The sequence below is a fragment of the Magnolia sinica genome, chromosome 12 (genome assembly GCF_029962835.1).
Source record: "Magnolia sinica isolate HGM2019 chromosome 12, MsV1, whole genome shotgun sequence".
NCBI lineage: Eukaryota > Viridiplantae > Streptophyta > Magnoliopsida > Magnoliales > Magnoliaceae > Magnolia > Magnolia sinica.
Window position 1 is genome coordinate 41,195,704 of NC_080584.1, and position 21,168 is coordinate 41,216,871.

The window sequence follows — 21,168 nt, forward strand, 5'->3', positions numbered from 1 at the left end:
AATGATAAATGGAAATAGTTTCCTACCTTGATTTGCATTTCTCTTTGCTATGGCCTGCTAAAATTTTAAAACGAGGTGTAAATTTTACCCTTGGTGTCTAATGGGATTCTGCATCACATCTATGGTTCGGATGAGATGCCCATGACACATGTGAAAAGGTGCGCGCAAGTACGTAGCACGCGCACGTACATAGGTGCGTAGGTGAGCATGACTCTAAATGTCGAATGCTCAGCTCTGCACCAGTTCTCACGTGCGAACATTTTTGAGAACTCATCATACTTGATGTGACTCGAAAATCTAAACGGTCCATGTGAAGCACCACAACCTAGGCCCAATTTTTACTTTGATCCAAAACTATGGTGGGACATGAAAAATGAAAACAGTTTCTTCCCTTGATTTGCATTTCACTTTGTTATGGCCCACAAGAATTTAAGATATGTGCAAAGGTGCGCACGTGCGTAGGTGAGCATGACTCTATATGGCGAATGCTCAGCTACGAACCAGTTCGCACGGAATTCATGCGAACTTTTTTGAGAACTCATCATACGTGGTGTGTCTCCAAAATCCGAACGGTCCACGTGAAGCAGCACCTCATGAAACCCCATGGGCCCAAATTTTACTTTGATCTAAAACTTCGGTGGACAATGAAAAATGAAAACAATTTCCTCCCTCTATTTGCATTTCTCTTTGCTATGGCCCACTAGAATATTAGATTAGGGTGAAAATTTTTCCCTTGGTGTTTTATGGGTTTCCGCATCTCATGGATGGTTCAGATTAGACACCCATGACACGTGTGCAAAGGTGCGCACATGCGTTGGTGCACACGTGAGCATGACTTTATATGCTGAATGCTCAGCTGCGTACCAGTTAGTAGGTAACGAACTTTTTTAAGAAATCATACGTGACGTGACTCGAAAATCTGTACGGTCAACGTGAAGAAGCATCGCATGAAACCCCCTTGGCCCAATTTATACTTTGATCCAAAACTTTGGTGGGCAATGATAATTGAAAATAGTTTCCTCCCTTGATTTGTATTTCTCTTTGCTATAGCCCATCAGAATTTTAGAACGAGGTGGAAATTTTTCCCTAGGGGTTTCATGGGATTCCGCATCACATGGACGGTTCGGATGAGACACCCATGACACGTGTGAAAAGGTACGAACGTGTGTAGGTGAGCGTGACTCTATATGCCGAATGCGCATTCGTATGTGCGAACTTTTTTGAGAACTCATCATACGTCATGTGACTCCAAAATTGAAACGGTCCGCGTGAAGCAGCACCTCATGCAACTCCCTAGGCCCAAAAAGTTCGCACATGCAACCGGTGCCCAACTAAGTATTCGCATATACAACTACGCTTTACGTACGCATCTTCGCACACGCCTCATGGGTGTCTAATCGCACCATCCATGTGATGCGGAACCCCATGAAATTCGGGAGAGAATTTTTCACACTAATCCAAAATTCTGGTGTTAGCTATAACAAAGAGAACTCATAAATAAAGGGAGGAAATTGTTTTCATTTTTCTCATTTCCACCAAAGTTTAGATCAAAGTAAAAATTGGGCCCATGGGGTTTCAAGTGAGTTGCTTCGTATGGACAATTCGGGATTTTTGGAGCCACATCATGTAATGATGAGTTCTCAAAAAGTTCACGCTTACGCACGTGCGCACTCAGACACGTGTTAGGCATAGCACTCAACCGTCCATGTGATGCGGAAACCCATGAAACCCTTATGGAAAAATTTTCACCCTGATCTAAAATGTTGGTGGGCCATAGCAAATAGAAATGCAAGTCGAGGAAACTGCTTTCATTTTTTACGGCCTACCAAAGTTTTGGATCAAAGTAAAAATCGATTCCAGGGTGTTTCATGAGGTACTGCTTTACGTGAACTATTTAGATTTTGGAGTCCCATCACATAGGAGTTCTAAAAAAGGTTTGCACGAATCATGCTCACATATGCACGTGCTCACCTTTGTACACGTGTGATTGACGTCTGATCCGAAACGTCCATGTGATGCAGAAACCCATGAAACCCTAAGGCAAAAACTTTCACCCTGATCTAAAATTCTGGTGGGCTATAACGAAGGAACGAAAGTGTTTTCATTTTTTATGGCCCACCAAAGTTTTGGATCAAAATAAAAATTAGGCCCAGGGGGTTTCATGAAGTGCTGCTTCATATGGATCATTTGGATTTTGGAAACACATTACGTATGTTCTCAAAAAAGTTCGCACGTGCAAACTGCTGCGCAGCTGAGCATTCGGCATATAGAGTCATGCTCACCTGCACACCCATGGAACTCGTGCGAACATTTTTAAGAACTTATCATACGTGATGTAACCCCAATGGCCCATTTTTACTTTGATACAAAACTTTGGTGGGCCATGAAAAATGAAAATAGTTTCCTCTCTCGATTTGCATTTCTCTTTGCTATGGCCCACCAAAATTTTATATCAGGGTGAAAAGTTTTCCAATGGCTTTTCATGGGATTCTGTATCACATGAACCATTCAAATCAGACGCCCATGACACATGTGCAAAGGTTCGCATGTGCATAGGTGTGCAGGTAAGCATGACTCTATATGCCGAATTCTCAGTTGTGTGTCACCTCATGAAACCCCCTAGGCCTAAACAATTCGAACAAAACTCTTGCGAACTTTTTTGAGAACTCATTATACGTGATGTAACCTCAAAATCTAAACGGTCCATGTGAAGTAACACCTCAAGAAACCCCATGGTCCTAATTGTTTTACTTTGATTCAAAACTTTGGTGGGCTATGAAAAATGAAAACGGTTTCCTCCTTGGTTTTGCATTTCTCTTTGCTATGGCCCACCAGAATTTTAGATCAGGGTGAAAATCTTTCCCTTGGGGTTTCATAGGTTTCTGCATTACATGGACCATAAGGATTAGATGCCTATGACATGTGTGCAAAGGTGCGTAGGTGAGCATGACTCTATATGCTGAATGCTCAGCTGCACACCAGTTCGCATGGAACGCGTGCGAACTTTTTTAAGAACTCATCACACGTAATGTGACTCCAGATTCAGAACGGTCCTTGTGAAGCAGCATCTCATGAAACTCCTTGAGCCAATTTTTACTTTGATCCAAAACTTTGGTGGGTCATATGAAATGAAAACACTTTCCTACATGATTAGCATTTCTCTTTGCTATTGCCCACCGGACTTTTAGATCAGGGTGTAAATTTTTACCTTGGGGTTTAATGGGATTCCGCATCACATGGAATGTTCAAATTAGACCCCCATGACATGTGTGCAAAGGTGCGTAAGTGCGTAGGTGAAGGTGAACATGACTCTATATGTCAAATGCTCAGTTGCGCACTAGTTCGCACATGCGAACTTTTTTTAGAACTCATCATACGTGATGTGACTCCAAAATCTGAACGGTCCATGTGAAGCAGCACCTCATGAAACCCCCTAGGCACAATTTTTACTTTGGTCCAAAACTCTAGTTGGCCATGAAAAATGTAAACAGTTTCATCCCTTGATTTGCATTTCTCTTTGCTATGGCCCACTAGAAATTTAGATCAAGGTGAAAATTTTTCCCTTGTTGTTTCATGGGATTCCTCATCACATGGATCGTTTGGATTAGATGCACATGACACATGTGCAAAGGTGCATACGTGCACAAGTGAGGATGACTACATATGCCGGATGCTCAGCTTTGCACCATTTCGAACGAAACTTAAGCAAACTTTCTTAAGAACTCATCATACGTTGCATCCAATTTTTTCTTTGATTCAAAACTATGGTGGGCCAAGAAAAGTGAAAATTGTTTCCTCCCTTGATTTGCATTTCTCTTTGTTATGGTTCAAACGAATTTTAGATCAGGGTGGAAATTTTTACTTTGGGTTTCATGGGATTCCGCATCATATGGACGGTTCGGTTTAGACGCCCATGACACGTGTGCAAAGGTGCACACATGCGTAGGTGCGCAAGTGAGCATGACTATATATGCCGAATGCTCCGTTGTGCACCAGTTCGCGTGGAACTCGTGCAAACAATTTTGAGAACTCATTATACGTGATATGACTCGACAATCTGAATGATCCACATGAAGCAACACCTCATGATCCCCATGGCCCAATTTTTACTTATATCCAAAACATTGGTGGGCCATGAAAAATGAAAACGGTTTCCTCTCTTGATTTGTATTTCACTTTGCTATGGCCCACCAGAATTTTATATCAAGGTGAAAATTTTTTCCATGGGTTTTTCATAGGATTCCACATTACATGGACCGTTCGGATTAGACGCCCATGACGTGTGTGTAAAGGTGCACGCGTGCGTAGGTGCGCAGGTGACATGACTCTATATGCCGAATGCTCAAATGTGCACTAGTTCGCATGGAACTCGGATGAACTTTTTTAAGAAAACATCATACGTGATGTGACTACAGAATCTGAACAGTCCATGTGAAGCATCACCTCATGAAACCAGCTAGGCCTAATTTTTACTTTGATCCGAAACTTTCGCGGGCCATGAAAAATGAAAACAGTTTCCTCTCTTGATTTGTATTTCACTTTACTATAGCCCACCAGAATTTTATATCAAGATGAAAATTTTTCCCATGGATTTTTCATAGGATTTCGTGTTACATGGACTGTTCAGATTAGACGCCCATGATGAGTGTCTAAAGGTGCGCACGTGCGTAGGTGTGCAAGTGACATGACTCTATATGCCAAATGCTCATATGTGCACCAGTCGCATGAAACTCGGGCCAACTTTTTTGAGAAAACATCATACGTGATGTGACTCTAGGATCTGAACAGTCCATGTGAAGTATCACTTCATGAAACCAGCTGGGCCAAATTTTGACTTTGATCCAAAACTTTTGCGGGCCATGAAAAATGAAAACAGTTTTCTCTCTTGATTTGCATTTCTCTCTGCTATGGCCCACCAGAATTTTAGATCAGGGTGAAAATTTTTCCCTTGGGAATTCATGGGATTCCGCATCATATGGACCGTTCGGATTAGATGCCCATGACACTTGTGTAAAGGTACGCTTGTGCGTAGGTGAGTATGACTCAATATGTCTAATGCTCAGCTGCGCACTAGTTGGCATGGAACTCGTGCAATCTTTTTTGAGAAAACATCATACATTATGTGACTTTAGAATCTGAACAGTCCTCGTAAAGTAGTGACTCATAAAACCCCTTGGGCCCAATTTTTACTTTGATTCAAAACTTTGGTGGGCCATGAAAAATGAAAACAGTTTCCTCCCTTAATTTGCATTTCTCTTTGCTATGGCCCACCAGAATTTTAGATCAAGGTGAAAATTTTTCCCTTGGGGATTCATGGGATTCCGCATCACATGGTCCATTCGGATTAAACACCCATGACACGTGTATAAAGGTGCGCTCGTGCATAGGTGAGCATGACTCAATATGCCAAATGCTCCGCTGCGCACCAGTTCAATGGAACTCATGCGAACTTTTTTGAGAAAACATCATATGTGGTGTGGCTCCAGAATCTAAACAGTCCTCATGAAGCTACGACTCATAAAACCCCTTGGGCCCAATTTTTACTTTGATCCAAAACTTTAGTGGGCCATGAAAAATGAAAACAGTTTCCTTCCCTGATTTGCATTCTCTATGTTATGCCCACTAGAATTTTAGATCAGGGTGAAATTTTTTCGCATGGGGTTTCATGGGCTTCCACATCACATGGACCATTCGGATTAGATGTCCATGACACATGTACAAAGGTGCGCAAATGCATAGGTGCATAGGCGAGCATGACTCTATATGTCGAATGCTCAGCTGAACACTAGTTCACATGGAACTCGTGCAAACTTTTTTAAGAACTCGTCATCATACGTGATGTGACTCCAAAATCTGAATGGTACACGTGAAGCAGCACCTCATGAAACCCCATGTGCCCAATTTTTACTTTGATTCAAAACTCTGGTAAGCAATGCAAAATGAAAACAGTTTCCTCCCTTGATTTGCATTTCTCTTTGCTATGGCCCACCAGAATTTTATATCAAGGTGAAAATTTTTCCCTTTGGCTTTCTTGGGATTCCGCATCACATGGATCGTTAGGATTAGACACCCACAACACGTGCAAAGGTGCGCAGGTGAGCATGGCTCTACATGTCGAATGCTCAGCTACGCACCAGTTCAGACGGAACTCGTGCGAACTTTTTTGAAAACTCATTATACGTGATGTAACTCCAAAATTTGAACGGTCCAAGTGAAGTAGCATCTGTGCCCAATTTTTACTTTGAACCAAAACTTTGGCGGGCCATGACAAATGAAAATCGTTTCCTCTCTTGATTTGCATTTCTTTTTGATATGGCTCACTAGAATTTTAGATAAGGGTGAAAATTTTTTCCTTGGGGATTCATGGGATTCCACATCACATGGACCGTTTGGATTAGATGCCCATGACACGTGTGCAAAGGTACGCTCATGTGTAGGTGAGCATGACTCAATATGCGGAATGCCCAGCTGCGCACTAGTTCGCACGGAAATCGTGCGAACTTTTTTGACAAAACATCATACATGATGTCACTCCAAAATCTGAACGGTCCTCGTGATGCAGCAACTCATGAACCCCCTGGGGCCATTTTTACTTTGATCGAAAACTTTGGTGGGCCATGAAAAATGAAAACAGTTTCCTTCCTGATTTGCATTTCTCTTTGCTGTGTCCCACCAGAATTTTACATAAGGGTGAAAATTTTTCACTTGCGGTTTCGTGGGATTCTGCATCACATCGACTGTTCGGATTATACGCCCATGACACTTGTCCAAAGGTGCACAAGTACGTTGGTGCGCAGGTGAGCATGACTCTATATGCCGAATTCTCAGCTGCGCAACACCTCATGAAACCCCTGGGCCTAAACAGTTCAAACAAAACTCATGCGAACTTTTTTGAGAACTCATCATACGTGATGTAACCTCAAAATCTGAACGGTCCACGTGAAGCAGCACCTCATGAAACCCCCTGGTCCCAATTTTTTACTTTGATCTAAAATTTGGTGGGCTATGAAAAATGAAAACAGTTTCCTCCCTTGTTTTGCATTTCTCTTTGATATGGCCCACTAGAATTTTAGATCAAGGTGAAAATCTTTCCCTTGGAGTTTCGTAGGTTTCTGCATCACATGGACCGTAAGGATTAGATGCCCACAACACATGTGCAAATGTGCATAGGTGAGCATGACTCTGCATGTCGAATGCTCAGCTACGCACCAATTCGGACGAACTCGTGCGAACAATTTTGAGAAGTCATTATACGTGATATGACTCCACAATCTAAACGGTCTACGTGAAGCAACACCTCATGAAACCCCCAGGGTCCAATTTTTACTTAGAAACAAAACATTGGTGGGCCATGAAAAATGAAAACAGTTTCCTCTCTTGATCTGTATTTCACTTTATTATGGCCCACCAGAATTTTATATCAGCGTGAAAATTTTTCCCATGGGCTTTTCATAGGATTCCGCATTACATGGACCGTTCGGATTAAACGCCTATGACGCGTGTAAAGGTGCGTATGTGCATAGGAGCGCAGGTGACATGACTCTATATGCCGAATGCTCAAATGTGCACTAGTTCGCACGGAACTCGGTGAACTTTTTTGAGAAAACATCATACGTGATGTGACACCTGAATCTGAACAGCCCATGTGAAGCATCACCTCATGAAACTAGCTGGGCCCAATTTTTACTTTGATCCAAAACTTTCACCGGCCATGAAAAATGAAAACAGTTTCATCTCTTGATTTGCATTTCTTTTTACTATGGCCCACCAGAATCACATGGACCATCAGATTAGACGCCCATGTGATGCAGGACATGAAAATTAAATATGATATGAAAGATTTTAGGCTTAAGATCACGTTAGTTCAGAAACAATTACACAAATTCCATATCCCACATGAAAGTCCAAACATTCAATTAAGGGTAATCTATGCGGGTCCAGGCCTACACATGATAGGGTTGGATCAATAAAAATTATGAACCAAACAATACTCAAAGATAAGAAATAATCATCCACGCATGCATAGTAATCAGTCCCTAATCCAAGGGATTCAGAAATTCCAATTCGGGGAACCCTAGGGTAAGAAAATTGGTAAATAACTTAGAGAAAACATAATGTAGGGCTAAGATTAATGAAAAATGGCCATGAGAGGATAAAAGAGGATAAAAACCTAAGCCAAAAGACGATCCCGCGTGTGGACAGCAACAATGGCCAGACGGACTTGCGTGTGATCCCGACCGCACGTTGTGAGGCCCACTATTCAAAAAAAGGCCACCTTGGCCCTGGTCGTCCAGGGATGGTCTCCAAAACTTCCAAATCTCAGCTCGATCTGATGTATGGTTTGTGCGTGGTGCTCGGCCGAAGTTTCAACTCGCCTATGGGCCGAAATCTAGAAACCTACTGTAATGAAGAAATCTGATGCAATAAAAGGGACGAATTTGAAGTATGGATGGTGGGGAAAGATGGAAAAAAAGATGATGGAGGATGAGGGTGAATCGGGATCGATGTGGCTTCACACCACGGTAGTTAGCCCTTCGAAAAGGGAGGGCTTTGCACCCACTTTTGAATTCTTCCACAACTCATGAAGAGAGCAGAAAAATAAAGCAAAATTTTTTTATTAACTTCAATTGATTAAAAGAACTACAAGGGGTGCCTATTTATAGGGAAAATCATATACCCCAAAACTCATACCATGTGTGCAACCTATTACTTGGAGATGAAGTAAACTAAAATAAAAACCAAACAGAGAAATCTAAAGCATTCGCAATGTTCTAAATAATAATAATAAGCAAAACCTAAAATATGAAGTCAATCTGACGAGTGGGGCACGATCATGAGATCCCATGATGGGCTTTTCTTGATTATCGGGCATAATCTTCGTCTTCTAGGTAAGTGGCCCTCCCTGGACGTCGTCATCGAGACAGATCGATGGTGGGGCCCTCCTACTCCGTGCATATGTACATGGTGAGGCAGCATGCGTGCACGTATGCGCGAGATGTCCCCATCACCATGACATGTGTGTAAAGGTGAGCTCGTACGTAGGTGAGCATGACTCAATATGCCGAATGCTCAACCGCGCACTAGTTGGCAGGGAACTCGTGCAATCTTTTTTGAGAAAACATCATACGTGATGTGACTTTAAAATCTAAATGGTCCTCGTGAAGTAGCGACTCATAAAAACCCCCTTGGGCCCAATTTTTACTTTGATTCAAAACTTTGGTGGCCCATGAAAAATGAAAACAGTTTCCTCCCCTAATTTGCATTTCTCTTTGCTATGGCCCACCAGAATTTTAGATCAAGGTGAAAATTTTTCACTTGGGATTCATGGGATTCCGCATCACATGGTCCGTTTGGATTAGACGCCCATGACACATGTGCAAAGGTGCGCTCGTGCGTAGGTGAGCATCACTTAATATGCCCGAATGCTCAATTGCGCACTAGTTCCGACAAAACTCGTACGAACTTTTTTGAGAAAACATCATATGTGGTGTGACTCCAGAATCTGAACGGTCCTCGTGAAGCAGTGACTCATAAAACCCCTTAGGCCCAATTTTTACTTTGATCCAAAATTTTGGTGGGCCATGAAAAATGAAAACAGTTTCCTCCCCTAATTTGTATTCTCTTTGTTATGGCCCACTAGAATTTTAGATCAGGGTGAAATTTTTTCCCTAGGGGTTTCATGGGATTCCACGTCTCATGGACCATTCGGATTAGATGCCCATGACACGTGTACAAAGGTGCACAAGTGCGTCGGTGCGGAGGTGAACATGACTTTATATGCTGAATGCTCAGCTGTGCACCATTTCGCACGGAACTTGTGCAGACTTTTTTAAGAACTCGTCAACGTACGTGATGTGACTCCAAAATCTGAATGGTCCACATGAAGCAGCACCTTATGAAGCCCCCTGGGCCCAATTTTTACTTTGATCCAAGACTCTGGTAAGCAATGTAAAATGAAAACAGTTTCCTCCCTTGATTTGCATTTCTCTTTGCTATGGCCCACCAAAATTTTAGATCATGGTGACAATTCTACCCTTGGGGATTAACGGGATTCCACATCACATGGATAGTTCGGATTAGACACCCATGATACGTGTGCAACGGTGCGTACATGTGCAGGTGAGCATGACTCTATATGCCGAATGCTCCGCTGCGCACTAGTTCTTATGGAACTCTTGTGAACATTTTTTAGAACTCATCATACGTGATGTGACTCCACAATCTGAATGGTCCACATGAAGCAACACCTCATGAAACCCCAGGGGCCCAATATTTACTTTGATCCAAAACATTGGTGGGCCATGAAAAATGAAAATAGTTTTCTCCCTTGATTTGCATTTCATGGGCTAGATGTGGTTCACAAATCTAGCCCATCTATTGTATGTGTCCCACTTGGATGAGGGGTTAGACCAAGTGTCAGCCGCATTGAAAACTCAGGTGGGCCCCACAAAGTGCTTTTATATGTTTTAAGCATGTCTTCACATGGTTTTAGATGGTATGGCCCACCTAAGTTCCTTTATACGGCTGATTTTTTTATATATCCCATAACCTAAAGTGGACCCATGAAATGCACGGTATTGAGATAGGTTGGGTTGGGTCAGGTTGGTTCTAGGGGCGCCTCGTACCTGATCCATTTAAGAATTTAGTAAGAATCTAGTTAGAGTTTTGGACTTAAGACCCAACCCATTAAAATTCGAGACCACTTTAGGTCATGCTGAAATCAAAATCAACCAACCCATTAATTTAATGGGTCGATATTGGCCCCCTTATCCAAATCTAACCCATTTATCACACGGGTCACATTAAGGTCACTAAGAAAGTCAATGGGTACCCGAAGCCATAGGTACCATATGAACTCGACCCATGTACCCGACCCAATTTTAATGAGTTTCGGGTCACATTAAAGTCACTAGGAATGTCAATGGGTACCCGAAGCCATAGGTTAATGAGTTCAAGTCTAGATATTTTGTTTTGGGTTGAGTAAACTCGAGTCATCTAGCTCAACCCATTAATCACCTAACCTATGCAAGCAGGTAAGGTTCAACACAAGCCTGACCCATTTACTTAAACGGACATATCTCTAGCTTGAACCTGACCCACTATCCAATTAGTTTAGTCGAAACCCACCTCAAAAGCAGGTTGAGTTAGCTAAACTGTAGACTGACCCAACCTATGCTTAAGGCCACCCATTTTAAATTAGGGCTACGCCTGTGAGTGAGTCTATATTAGGCTCAAGTCCAACCCATTCAGGTCAGGTCTCGAACCCACAGGCCAATCTGGCCTGTTTGTTGCCTAATGCAAAGTATGGTTTAGTATTGATGCTACTGAACATGGTCCAAATGTTATGGGTACACATGAGTACCTGCATTGCCACTAGGAAGTCATCAGCAAAATCTGGAGGGAAGAAAAGATCTGCTTGTTTCTTTGTGAAACCAGGTTTACCTGGTAAAGAATTCAAAAGGATTAGTACACAACATCAATGACTAGAAGGCTGTGTCCAAACAACTCAAACAACGCATAAGATTTGAAATGTAAACTCCAAGCTGCATAGTTAACAGCAATTATCTAGATGCCAACACAATTGCATTTATTTGTCTCCATTAATAAAATTGATGGCTACCCTTGACACAGGAGCATTAAAAGGAAAAAGATAACCAATATCAATAACATATAATAGAAAACCATCTGTGCCATTTGTAGTTTTAAAATACACAGGAGCATTAAAAGGCAAAAGATAACCAATATCAATAACATAGAATAGAAAACCATCTATGCCATTTGTAGTTTTAAAAGAGAAAGACAGGCAATGGCATAAAATATATAGATGCGATCAATACAAGGAGCAAACTTGGCTGAGCACCAAGTTCAATCACATGTAACTTTGATGTAATCTGTCCTGCATTGGTGGTCTTTAAGGCAAGGCAATAAGAATGGAAGGGTTTTCATTTCCAGCAACCTGTTTAAGCCATGAAGATCATCAAAAAAAGTATCAAACCAAGTCAAACAACAGCAAACTGAACAATATATGGGTAGGATATGTTGGTATGCAAGATGATAAACAAAATGAAGGAAAGGCCCACACCTTTCGTGAAGCAAATGATGCAGCATGTGCTTCGAGAGCTTGACTACACTGCTGATCCACAGAAAAAAGCTGCATATTCCCCTTCACCAGTTGTGGCCTCTACAAGCAAAATTGGAAGACAAAACAGAAGAATTAGAAACATAAAAAATTTCGAGGTTATAACGTAAAGGGATAGAATTTATTTTCAACTCCTACTGAATTCAAATCTAATCACTTCCATGATTGAAGGAAACAAAAGATGTTGAGAAAGTAGGCCATCTGTTCCAGGGTAATATGAAGCAGAAAGTGACATCACATGATAAGATCAGGCTCCTAGTAAACAAGCTCAGTACTCTAAGGTGCATGGAAACAAACACAAAAGAATTTCTCCAGCAATAAAACTATATGATCAATAAATTCATCAACTGTTATTTACAATGTTAAAATTAGTAATTAATTATTCATTGCTGATATTATTTCTAATAAATAGTTGCATAAAAATATGAAATTACCTGCAAAGGGGTTAGTTCAAACTATGAATGGGCATCATTCTCTCCTCTTTGAGCACAAACACAAGAAAGGCCTCTTCCAAGCCACGCTGCTGATCTTGCCAAAACCTCAGCTGTAGCAATACAAGGTTCCTCAGATTTAGAACTCTTCGATAAGATCTTCATTGAAATCACATTTTCGAAGGTGTTATTTACAATGAACAAGTTTCCAAGGGTATGAAACTTTCTTTGAAACCAAAATTGACAAGAACTGCATGTAGAAAGAAAATACCCAGATATCAACGGGTATTCTCCGTAACCCTTTGTAGGAATTCCTCATCGATATCCTTGTACTACAGGAAATCTAGAATTTCAATAGAAAACTCAAAGATGCAAAAGGAAAACAACAAATAAGCAGAGATGGAGAGGGATTTACATTCACTGCTTCCTGCTCAGCTGCATAACCAGCACATAACATGAGTGGCTTATAACACCATATAGAGTACAGGACATATTCCAGGAAGCTTGCAGAAGCCATAAGTTGAGAACTTAGAAGAGGTCTATTCAGTCCTAGTGAACTTCAGAAATGGAATGGTCGAAGGAAATACCACATGAAATATTTCAGAAGTAAACAAGTCTGTTTAGTAATTTACAGCCTTCCTGACATGACTATAAAAGAAAGCCAACAAAAAGGTTTGCACCCTTCAAAACATAACAGACTAAAATTTTCAAGATGGACTCAAAAATGCAAGCATCATCAACTGAAAGGTCAAGAATCAAGAGACAATCTTTATATGATCTTTGGACATGAAATCTAGGATAGACCATCAAACCTTTCAAGTCAGGCTTCCTTTCGACTTTTGTCTTGTTCAACCTATTCACTATCTCATTCAGGCACTTCTCTACTCTCACGGTGCAGACCTATACACAAGCATCACAACCAGTTAGAATTAGAAGGCCCTATCTCTTCACACAATGAATTTTTGCTTAGTATGCAGAAAGAAGCAAGCTGCACAATGCAAAATCATTCGTGCTAATGGAATCTCAAAGGATTGACACGATAACTACTGATATGATCTAATTCATAAGTTTTTACATAATAGCTTATGTCAGATTACTGGTAGAGTCAGTAGGACCTGTTGAGAAAATTTTCAAGAAAATGAAGAGTGTTGATTGGACAATTCTGACTGTGAAAACAATTCCCTACTGGAAATTTTCAGAACAAATCCAACAGTTAGAGAAATAACATAATGCTAAAGGTAGGATAAATTCCTACAGATAGAAAAATAACATTTTAATGCTAAAGTAATATTTAGACAATGTAGGAAACTTAAAGAACCAGGAATTTCAATGGTTTTAACAAACAAGCATCAACGAAACAGGGGCTAGGACTGCTTAACTAATCTGATTTTCGGACTGTAACTTAGCAACAATGATTTCCACAACATAAAACCATAAGCCCATCTCATCATTACCAGCCCAACAAGAGGCAAAACCCACAATAAAAACATCAACAAAAATAAAATTAGACAGAGGTAGAATGCAACAAAGATAGACACCATTGAGTTTCATCGGGTGCCAAGTGAAAAGCCTTTCTTGTACGTGTGGTACATGTGTACAATGATCAAGAAAATTGCTTTGTGGTCACCTGGTGGACTGCCCATACCCAAATTGCAAGGCAATTTGAATGGGTGGCCATCCGGTCAGTGGCCTGAAAAGGTACAGTTAACTCAAAATACAAACATCCATCCACATTCAACAGGCGAAACTTGCCATAAATGGGTGGTAAGCGCAGTCCAATTTTTGTGCAAATGAGTAATGTAAGAGCACATGGCAGGCATCGAGGACCTGTGCCAAAACGAATGCAAAAGACGAGTTACATCTTTCAACGAATAGAGTTATTTTCAAACTGAGCATACTTAAATGAGAGAAACTGAATTTTTAGAACTAAATTGAGAAATGACAAGATTTGATATGCTATATGAAGTTGCAGACACTTTCACATAGATGAATGCTCCAAAAACCAAAATTAGATAATTAGCTAGGAATGTTGTTTTACAATATGGAATTTTTACATAGAGAAATCTAGGATCCATAAATGCATCAAGAACCTGAATTGTTAACAGTCCAATCTAGGATCCAGGTCATCTACATAGACCGTAGATTATGGGAACTCTAGAAATCAGGAGAATAACAGTTAAGGAACCCAAAAGAAAAATCTCTACTCTTGAAGTTCTCCCCTAAAATTTCTAAAGTTATAAGTACTAAATGACAAGTTCCAGTGAAAAGAAAGCCACAACATGATATGATGCTACTTGCCCCAAGTACATTTACAACTAGGATGACAAAAATATGAGTGAGATAGTAAAATACCACATAAGCTTCCAAATCATTGCCCCTCTTTGTGTTGCTCTATTTTAGTAATTGGAATATGCCTCTTTGGACAAGGTATGTTGGGTTGTTCTTCAACATTATTAAACCTAAATGTAGGCAAGAATATCAAAATAAATTAGTTCAGTATGACAAGAACCTAAAAAAAGAAAGAAATTGTAGATGAAGCCAAAAGATTATCAGGTGAAAATAAAAATGATAGATACGATGTTAACAAATGTGTACACTTGACATATAGTGAGCTCGAAAGTTGAATTTGTGCACTGATAGACTTCAAGATCTACCTAAATTTGTGAGCATGAAATTTATCTTTAGAGTTGTTTAACATGTTGCTCTACAATGGGATTCTCACATCCCAGTTCCCAATCCAGAATGATGCTCCCATGCACAAGCCTTAACCGAAAAGCATGCATACTCTTCAAGAAGTGTGACTCTCTCTCTCTCTCTCTCTCTCTCTCTCTCTCTCTCTCTCTCTCTAGATATATATATATATATATATATATATATATATATATATATATATATATATATATATATATATATATATATATGGGAAAAGGTACTATGCGCTCGAGCTGATGGGACTGTCCCATGAGGTTGAGCTGTGTGGGCCCCACTGTGATGTGTTTTGAACATCTACCCCATCAGTCAGATGCACCATTCCATCGTGGGCATAGGTCTCAAAAATCAAGTCAATCCGTGACTTGTGTGGGCCACACCACATACGGAAGTGGGGAGGGGCCGTGCACCATTAAAACATTCATAATAATTTTTTAGGTCCACCGAGATGTAGTTTGCAAATCCAGCCCATCCATTATGTGTGTCCCACTTGGATGAGGGTTCAAACCAAGTTTTAGCAGCATTCAAAACTCAGGTGGGCCCCACCAAGTGCTTTTATATATTTTTGGCATGTCTTCACATGATTTTAGATGGTATGGCCCACTTGAGTTCCGTATACGGCTGATTTTTGGGATATCCCATAATTTAGAGGGGACCCATCAAATGCATGGTGTTGATGGTCGACACGCATCACGGTGGGGCCCACACAGCTCGACCTCACGGGAGCTTATCATGAGGTCGAGCGCATAGTACCTTTTCCCATATATATATATATATATATATATATATATATATATATATATATATATATATATATATATCAATGTGTGTGTGTGTGTCAACAGTATTGAGAGAACAATGCCCTTTATGAAAAAATAATAGAAAAAATGCTAAAAATTCATTTTTCCCAAATTTTTTTGGGATTAGATTCCTAAGAGGACTTGGAAGTTGATTGGGAAAAAAAAGATGATTTCGATGGGGAAATTGAGAATAGAGTGAATACCAATGAGAACCCAATCAGTGAGACATAAGTCGATCCTATGCAACTACTTGGACCTGTAACAAGATTGAGAGAAATAGAAAGAGGCAAAATCAACTATCAAATTCCATATTTATAATCAATTATGGGTCTGAGTCTTCAAGAACTAGACCCGGACCCAAAAGGACTCAGGAACTAATGAGATCCTACACAATTGACCAGGTATGGAACTGTAGGAACCAAGCACATTTAATTTTTAGGGGAAAAAAACATCTCCTAAGCCATATGGCATTGTCACATATCTCAAGCAACTTGTTTAGGATGTTCTTCTCAAACCTGTCTTATTTTTTGGTAACATACATGTCTTGTTTTATGGTAACATAACCTGAATTTTAAATGGGTCCAATTTATTGGCCTTAATCTTGTTAAAATTAGGTCATATTCGTGGGTCGGATCCATCAAGTACCCCTAGCTTTGGATACCCATTGACAACCCTACGAGCCCTAGTGTGACCCGTTTGATAAACGGGTCAAATTTGGGTCAGGGGGCCAGTATTAATTCATTAAATTAATGGGTCGGCTGCTTTCGATTTTAACATGACTTCGACCAAACCCATTTTTTTTTTGTGTCTAGTTCTAAAACAACAGCTGTATTCTTAAATGGGTCGGGTACAGGGCACCCCTCGACCCAACCTAACCCAACCATTTGCACTCCCTACTTTACTAGATGACTATTGTTGTCTCGATTTACTAATCTGGAGGGCTCAAGAATGTTTAAACCTATTTCAAAATATCAAAAACAATAAAGCAAATTGATGTTTTGACTGTTAAAACCCTACCCGCCCACATAGATTATTAATTGGTTGGGCCAAATGTTCTGCATATACCACCTTTTGCTTGCTATGACTTTCACTTTACTTCTTTCATAGTTTTAGAAATTGCTTCCAGTTTCACCACTCTTTAAGAAGGGCAACATCTACAGGCGGGTATATATATAGGTGGCTACTATGTTTCGGTTACTACTATTTTGTTATGTTGTTTTTTGTTATATACATTTTGCATTTTTTTAGTTTTCTTAATGGGTCTATTGTTATCTCAGGGTCGTTGTCTTTCATGGCTGCAAAATTGTTCCAACTCATCAATGAGTGTAAGATCTTGAAAACATGGTTCTTTTGGAGAGGTCCCAATGCCTTTTGGACTACTTGGTGAGCATCTTTATAAAATTATTGCTCAGCATGCAACCATGACCTACTTAATGAGCCCATCAACTTACCTATTTGATCAACAACTTTATTCCACTAGTACTTAATGGTCCCATCAACTTACCTATTTGATGGACAACTTACGTATTCGACTAGTCTATACATCCAATGCCTTATCGACATCATGCCTTACACATGAGTGGGCTTCACATAACTCTTAGAGAACTTTGTTGAAAGGGTTGTTATCGGGTTGAGTTCATGTTTCCTAGTACCCCCGTACCTAGGCCTAGCTAACCCAGATGGGTTCTTTCCGGGTTTAAGTCTAGTTTTGAATACCCAGAACCAAATCCAATCAAGTTTAGGTATCTCTTATGGTATCTGTTAGAATATCCTAACAGTAAGACACACATGGGCTTTGCAAACCTCGGGTGCCAATTTGAGGGAAATGATCAAATCATGTAACCATAACTACTTTCTCCAGTCTAGCTGATGTGTTTCATTTGCATAAGTAGAAGCCATTGCTCTTTGCTCTTACCTTATGCTCATTCCAAAAAACTTATCTTGCCTCAAGGATGTTTCAAAAAACATGTTGCTACTTTTTTACATACTTCATTTGACTTTTGTGGAGAGAACTAGAAATATTTTATTTGGGGTTATCTTTATAAACTAAAGAGACAACATGCTTGGTAAATAACATCTAGATGGCATAGACTTTTTGCTTGCCAAGAAAGGGCATATTGCCCTCTATTGGTTGCGGGTTTCTTCATACTCTCTAAATTGATTCCTCTTCTTTAATGAAGTCTAATTATTCATAGTAACAAATAAATAGAAACTATCAAACAACACAAGGATATGAATGACAAGTATTCACAAGTGATGGTGAGAAATTGCTACAAACCTCAAAAGTAGACATTGTAAAACACAATTGACATAATGAGGCTACTAGCAAAGAGCATTGGCTTTGAAGTTCAAACCCAAGCATTAAAAATGAAAAAATTAAATAAATAAAAATCCATGAGTGCATTCACTTACAGTTGAAGTCCCTTGGTCGATGACACCATGTTTGCAAGTTAGATCAAGAGGCCTTTCCAGCAATCGCAAATAATAGTGCAAAAACAAAAGAATGCATATGAAGAGATGGCATATAATGGTAAATACATAGAACCAAGCATTGTAAGGGAGGCACCCATATCCACAATAACACAATGTTTTATACATTATTCATCCATTAAATCACAAACCTTGCATGTATAACTAGTATTTCTTACTCAATTTCTTTCTATCACTATGGATAGTTATCGTATGCCATTAAAACAAATGATACACGTCGTGTAATATGCAAATTCACATGATTCTTACCACACAAAAGAATCAACTGTGTAGTCTCCCAAGACATTTAACAAAGGCTTAGAACACAACATATGGTATTTAAGCTGAAACACTTTGACGCCATCTTCACTTGCGCCAACAAATGAATGTGAAAATACTTTTAAATGAAGGCATTTTCCAAATCTTGTACTAGGATCATAGTCATGCTCCTAATAAGACAAGCAAGAGATAGAAGGGAGCATAGACAAGAAATTATTTTCAAACAATAGGAAGCCTAAATGTCTAGAAAGAAAGAAATGGGAGCAATTACTTAATAGCAATATGAGGAGCGTCGTCCCTAGGTAGAAATTTTCTATTAAAGGATCGCCCAAACAATCTATATCAATGATCAAACTTTTTCTATTAAAGGATCGCCCAAAACAAGTTTTTTTTAGAGGGTTGGGAAATGGAAGATTGACCATATATGATAAAACCTTCTTCTGATGTTTAAAGATATTCTAACTAGGTCAATCGCTACGATAAAGGAAGCACCGTCATACCACAGAGCCTGAAATGTGTATGCAAGTCCAACACAAGTGGTCTCTACTCTAAGGTATGCATTTTAATATTTTCATGCCTACTTGACCATATCCCACAAACGGGGTGTTTGTTAGTGGAGTTTCAGATACAACAATTCTTTCGTAGATTACTCTCAACGCTTGATAGGATAAAGATACACGAACAAAAATGAATGGAATGCATTTTGCTTAAGGACTTCTAATAGAGAAACTTCCAAAGGAGTACATAAAAAGAAACCTTTTGGAACTAGACATCCTTATGGTTAATTGAATAATAAAAATAACAACATTTACGATGTGAAATAACCAAAACTCCATTCAAGTTCCATAGTTTCAAAAGTAAAGATACTCTCTCAACACTTAGGATAAAGATTCACGAACAAAATGAATGGAATGCCTTTTGCTTACGGACTTCTAATAGAGAAACTTCCAGAGTATAGAAAAAGTAACCTTTTGGAACTAGACATCCTTATGGTTAATTGAATAATAAAAATAACAACATTACGATGTGAAATAACCAAAACTCCATTCGAGTTCCATAGTTTCAAAAGTAAGATACTCTATAAGCTATCTTGACAGTAATGCTCTATGTAAACTATAGCATTTGAAAACACTCCAGAAATGTTAAAGGCTCCAACAGTGTTATTTCTTCTCTCAATTTGTCTCAGACAAGCAAAGACAATACAGAGATCAATTGCTTAGGGATGAGTTATAGTAGGAGCAATTGTTGAAGATGCCATATGATCATGGATGGGTGATCGTAGTTGTGATGATAGTTTCACAGGCATTACGAGAACAAAAGGGCCCAGAAGAAAATAATTTAACTGAAAAAAGAAAATTACCCTAATTCAAAAAACAAGCTATTGCTTAAGAAGAGTGCCACCATTTGTATAAAAAGTTTATGCAGCAAGGTGACAGTATCAAAGTTGGATTGGTCATGGTCTTACTTTCAAATCCTCAACTTTACAAAGGGAATAAATTTCAAAGGAGTTCAGAGAAGTGCTCTTACTATTAGAAATAGACATCCCTCATGTTAATTGGCCAGACAAAACAAAAAAACATCATTATGATGTGAAAAAACCAACAAACTATTGGATTCCATAGTTTCAAAAGTAAAATATTTTCTAAGCTCTCTTGAAAGTTAAGCTCTATGTAAAGTCCAGTATTTGAAAACACCACATAAGAATCAAAGGCTCCAACGACACTAGTTCTTCTCAATATTTGGGTCAAACAAACAAAACAATACACATGAACTATTGGATTCCATAGTTTCAAAAGTAAAATATTTTCTAAGCTCTCTTAAAAGTTAAGCTCTATGTAAAGTCCAGTATTTGAAAACACCACATAAGAATCAAAGGCTCCAACGACACTAGTTCTTCTCAATATTTGGGTCAAACAAACAAAACGATACACATGCATAAATGAAATAGACATAATTTCTCAATGATTGTAGGATGTTAGTTGTTTTCACAAACATCAAAAGCATGAGCGCGCACAAAAAAAATAATATTTTAAATGGAAGAGAAAACAACCTTAATTCAAAAAATGAACAATTGCTTAACAAGAGCAGGACTGCCACCATGTGCACATATAGTTTATGAAGCAAGGTGACACCATCAAAGTTAGATTGGTCACCGTCATGATTTGACCTTGAAATCAAAAATATTTCTTGATGAGATTTTAACACACCATTAGTGAGGAGTTCAGATAAGTACCCTAACTATATAGAAGCAATTACTAAGTGATACAAGTTGTAGGATGATTTTAGCGCACCATTAGTGAGAAGCAGTGACAAAACGTCAAGATTTCGAGAGTCTTCAGCT

At 39.3% G+C, this 21,168-nt stretch overlaps 1 long non-coding RNA gene across 1 annotated transcript; it reads right to left on the reverse strand.

The window, feature by feature from the left end:
- Positions 1-11,305: 11,305 nt before the first annotated feature.
- LOC131221270 (uncharacterized) lies at positions 11,306-18,946 on the reverse strand. Its single transcript, XR_009159166.1, has 10 exons — positions 18,492-18,946; positions 14,923-15,029; positions 13,686-13,752; positions 13,383-13,470; positions 12,986-13,127; positions 12,842-12,902; positions 12,574-12,683; positions 12,083-12,181; positions 11,849-11,956; positions 11,306-11,442 (listed from the first exon to the last, which is right to left on the reverse strand). It is a non-coding gene; the product is annotated as an uncharacterized LOC131221270 (long non-coding RNA).
- Positions 18,947-21,168: the final 2,222 nt, after the last annotated feature.